The sequence below is a fragment of the Triticum aestivum genome, chromosome 2D (genome assembly GCF_018294505.1).
Source record: "Triticum aestivum cultivar Chinese Spring chromosome 2D, IWGSC CS RefSeq v2.1, whole genome shotgun sequence".
NCBI classification, from domain to species: domain Eukaryota; kingdom Viridiplantae; phylum Streptophyta; class Magnoliopsida; order Poales; family Poaceae; genus Triticum; species Triticum aestivum.
In genome coordinates, this window is record NC_057799.1 from 600,287,630 (window position 1) to 600,293,055 (window position 5,426).

The following is a 5,426-nucleotide window of genomic DNA, read 5'->3' on the forward strand; positions in this document are numbered from 1 at the left end:
CCCTCCCCAGTAATGTTTTACCAATTCACAAATGACTGCAACTAAAAATCCAAAAAAACAAATTTGATTATATTTTCAAATAACAAATTTGATGATATTTTCAAATAACAAATTTGATGATATTTTTTCATATTCATAAATATTTTCAAATAACAAATTTGATGATATTTTAAAAAAATTATTACTCTTTTTATAAAAAATTATTACTGTTTCATATTCATATTCATTTTCTAAAAAATTATTAGATGCAACAAAAAATAAAAAATAAAATTTACTTATGGCGCACCGCTGGGTGGTGCGCCATTGCTATGCAAAAAAAAAGTTACTTCTGGCGCACCGCTGGGTGGTGCGCCATTGCTATCTAAAAAAACTTACTTATGGCGCACCGCTAGGTGGTGCGCCATTGCTCTCCCTCCCCCGACTAAAATCCCCAATCCCCGATCCCATCTCACATCTCTCTCAGCCCCCCCACTGCTCGCCGCCGCCCCGACCCATGACGCCGCCGCCCCTACATGCGCCGCCGCCCCCGCGCCCCCACCACTGCAGCTCCTCCGCCGCCCACCGGACAGCAAGCCGCCGCGGCCCCCAACCATCCCGCCGCTGACCCACAACCATCCCACCACCAACGACCGCACGGGGTGCAGGACGACGACCGCCGCTGACCCGCAATCGTCCCGCCGCCGCCGACCCCGACCCCTCCGGCGACCGGCCGCGCCCGCCCAGGTACCTCTCCTCCTTCCTCCCTCCTCACCCTTCCTCTCCATTCCCTCCCTTCCCTTCTGCCACTGTCACCTACGGCCTTGGTCAATCCCGCACAGCCGCCGCCGCCGACCCTCCCCTCGACCATGGCGAAGCCGGTGTCCTTCCTGTCGGTCGTGCCGCAGCCGCAGCCGCAGTCCGTAGGCAGGGACAATCATGAAGTAAAAAGCAACTAGATATTGCTTTTCACAATTTATTCAGTGTAATATTCATGTGAAGGCACCAAAACACAAACTTGACCCCCCCCAATTTTCCTGGTTCTGTAGTTACGCAATTACCACATGTTTTCCTGCAGTGAAGCTGTTGTTATGATATGCAGGCATGAGTACCAGAGGGTGGCTACCATTGTTTGTAGGATTAAGGAAATGATCATATTATCACTGAAATATATTTAAAATGTCTATTTAGTGTTGTTTTCATATATAACCTAGAAATTTTAAACTGTAGCTGCAAACCTTTTCAGTAGTTTGTCTTGTGCCCTCCATATTTAACTTTAAAATCAACTAAAACTTTAACTGAAAATTTAATTTAATCTTTGACTGAAACTTTAATTAAAGTTAACTTAATTCTTTTCCTTTAATAAAAATTGTATGGTGGATGTCTTGTTGTAAAATTGTATGCATAGTTAGGCCCTTTCATGTTTTCAAGGAAACACCAGACTTTCCAGTTAGTGCTTTCTCAAACTTCTGCAATTTGCACTTCTTGAACTACTGCTTGGAACTAAACAGAATTATACACAGAACTTCTGCAGGCTAATCTGAGTTGGACCATCCTCTGCAGCCAACTTCTCTTCGGCAAGAGGAAGAAAGAAGAATCAGGGTAGGGTTTCATGGCTAGAAGATATATTTTTGTACAACAATTTGTTACAAATTGCATTTATTGGTATATGTACGCTAGTTTTGTCATATCAGGAGCTTAGGAACTTATCTTGACTAACTTATTATAGAAAGCTGTCAGAGCTCACTTCTAGAAATTAGCAATAACAAAATGTGGTTAAGATTTAAGGCATCCAGACTAAGCATATGTTTTGACATACAAGTATCTCTTTCTTCAAGACCGGTAATCAAGTGGGTAAATAGATGCTGCTGCTGGACTATATGTTCTGGACTATATGTTCATTGGTACTATATGTTCAGAATGAGTTAACTTGCTGTCATTTGTCAAAATTCATAATGTGCTGGACTATATGTTCATTGGTACTACTTGTGATGCTGCTGCTGTACTACTTGCGAATTTTGTCAACTTGTGATGCTGCTGCTGTACCCCGAGAGCCCTTGAGTTTGCCGAAATGTCGATTAACTTCCGTTCCGGCAAATTCGGGTACTCCATATGTCATATTTTCAGCAAAGGTCATGCTGAAATTTTCCGTGAATTTTAGCATGACTTTGCTAAAAATAGGACATATGGGGCACTTGCGACTAATGCATGGGCCGGGGTATCTTAGTACTTAATTAAGTAGGATCAACTGCCTCTTGTGTTATACATATAGAAGTGTGATATCTACTCATAGTTATTACTAATGTCAGTTGCCCGTCATCGATGAACCCTAATCTGGTAGGATGACCTACTAAAAAAGCCCATACCACATATTCTATTTGGATGGCCCTGCTAACCCTTGACCATAAATACTTGAGATGGATGTAGCAGGCTTAAAGAAAGAAATGTTTTTAGGCCAACTCCACTGGGCCTGGCTGAAAATGCACAAGTGTGCATGACTAACAATATTCTATTGTAAAGCTAAACAGGAAAGAGGAACCACTCATCCTAACCAGTTGCTCAAACCAGTTCGAAGGGCGTGTTTTCACCACACTATGCATTATCTTATTGGACCCAACAGAGATCATGTAGTTTCGAATTATAAACATAGGAAATGTCGTCATCGGACGACGAAAGTCTCCCGGGGGAGTGTGGCTGGTGCCACGACGGTCGAGGTCTGTGCGACAGGCCTCACCTGGATGATGATCGGTGCTTCAGCATTAAGCTCGAGGAGACCTTCGAAGTTGAAATGGTACGCAACGACGACAAGTGTTTTTTCATAATTAAGGATGACTTCAACTATTTCAACGTGTAATTTTCATCTTTTACAATTCGAGTATAGTTTATCCCATGGCATGCAAGATGCTATGTCTTGGAGAGGATGGATTTTCAAGACCATGAAAATTTTGAAACGAAGAAAATTCACCAAAGGACCCATCATGATGTGGATTTTGAAGTAAATCTGTATAATGCTGAGAGCGTAACCCATTTTGGTTGCAAAAATTGGGAAGCATTTTGCAAGATGTATGGTTTTGATGAGGGTATGCTTGTCACCATGGATCTTGGTGATCCTGACATCGACCAAGACAATATGGCATTTGGGTCCTTGTTGATACGCCTCCAGTTCTACCGCTATGTGAGTTTCTCAAACATAGTTAATTATTAACTAATTTATATTGTTTATTTCAAAATAGTTGACAAATTATTTCCATTGACAGCTTATTTTGATTGTTCAAACAATGTGCGGAACATGGTAGACAAAACCCACTACACTGATGGCTCCGAGTTAACTTATCAGGAGAAAAATCATCTGGTCGGATTTTGTACTAATCTTGAGAATTACAGTATCTACCATCAAACTCCTCAACATTATGGTCAATACGTGCCACTAGTGCACGTGTTGAACTACGGTAACTACCATGGAGATACCCTGGTAAGATTTTTTACTATTACAACATCCGTGCATCTTTTGCATACTTCTAAAACTAGTACATCATTGCTAACTATGAAGTTATTACTATGTTTTTCAACAAAGAATCCCAGAGGATTGTGTGCCTCATTTGATGTATCAGAATGGCAGTCTTCGTGTTTTGAACATATATCCAGCACATTATGTGCAGTAATATGTTTTGTAACCTGTGCAAAAATCAGAAAAGAAAAAAGAACAATCCCTAATATTCATACTAGTGGCGCACCACTCAGCACACTAATGGCCCACTGCAGAAAGGACACTAATGGCGCATCACCCCCTAGTGCACCATTAGTATGCCAAAGCACATGGGTAAATATGGCCCCCTGGGAGGCATACTAATGGCGCACGGTGGGCTATACTAATGGCGCACTGCGTGGTTCGCCATTAGTATACCAGATACTAATGGCGCACCAGGGATGCGTGGCGTGGTGCTAGTGGCGCACCAGTAGTGCGCCATTAGTAGGAAAAACTGGTGCGCCACTAGCAGGCCTTTTCCTAGTAGTGCTTCCTTGCCTGCGAAGATGTAGCTGGTGCGTCCCAGCAGTCAGGGGGGCGAATCTTTTTTTTTGCCCGGACGCACTTCCTTGCGTGCGAAGATGTAGCTGGTGGGTCCCAGCAGTCAGGGGAAACATTTGTTTCACGAAATACGGTGGCCCGTCTGGTGGGTCCCCGCTGTCAAGTGGAGGAATAATTATTTTGCACGTAATAAGGAGGCACTTCCTTGCTGCGGCCGTTGACCCAGCTGTCAGCCTCTCCACGTACAGTACTCTTCCGATGGAAGTCGTTCCTTGACCATGTTGACCACGTCGCGCCGAGAGCACCAGAGCGGTGGACGACGGCGAGGCCTAGGAAGGGGACGACGCGGAGCCGGGGAAGATGCGGCAGCAGAATCCCGCGCGGAGAGGAGGACGAGGGTTCACTGGTTCGGCTGCGGTGTGATGCTACCGTCGTCGCAGGGCCTGGCCAGCGGTGTGAATAGTAGGGGGCGGTGAGGCCTCCACGGCAGCTTAGCCGCCACGGGAGGCAGGAGTATGCGGCACGACCGGCACTGCTTTGGGCGGCTGGAGCAAGAAGACCAGAGGTTGAAGAAGCACTACGGCCGTTGGAATGACATCGTACGGTCACTGGAGCTAGAATCGTTCTATTGACTAAGTTGACAAAGCACTCCGTCCCCGTCAACTTAGTAGGCCTACAAGTCAGCCTCCCAACAAGGTTGGTCCCAACTAGCAGGGGGATATTCATTTTTTGTGCGTAATAAGGAGGCACTTCCGGTGGGTCCGAGCTGACAGCGGGGGAACGTTTTTTCACGAAATACGGTGGCCCGTTCGGTGGGTAACAGCAGCCAGGGGGGAAATGTTATTTCGCCAAATACGGTGGCCCGTCCGGTGTGTCCCTGCTGTCAGGTGGAGGAATAATTATTTCCCGTGTAATAAGGAGGCACTTCCATGCGGCTGCCGTGGACCCAGCTGTCAGCCTCTCCACGACAGTACTCTTCCGATGGAAGTCGTTCCTTGACCATGTTGGCCACGCCGCTGAAGGAAATATGCCCTAGAGGCAATAATAAAGTATTATTTATTTCCTTATATCATGATAAATGTTTATTATTCATGCTAGAATTGTATTAACCGGAAACATAATACATGTGTGAATACATAGACAAACAGAGGGTCACTAGTATGCCTCTACGTGACTAGCTCGTTAATCAAAGATGGTTATGTTTCCTAGCCATAGACATGAGTTGTCATTTGATTAACGGGATCACCTCATTAGGAGAATGACGTGATTGACTTGACCCATTCCGTTAGCTTAGCACTCGATCGTTTAGTATGTTGCTATTGCTTTCTTCATGACTTATACATGTTCCTATGACTATGAGATTATGCAACTCCCGTTTACCGGAGGAACACTTTGTGTGCTACCAAACGTCACAACGTAACTG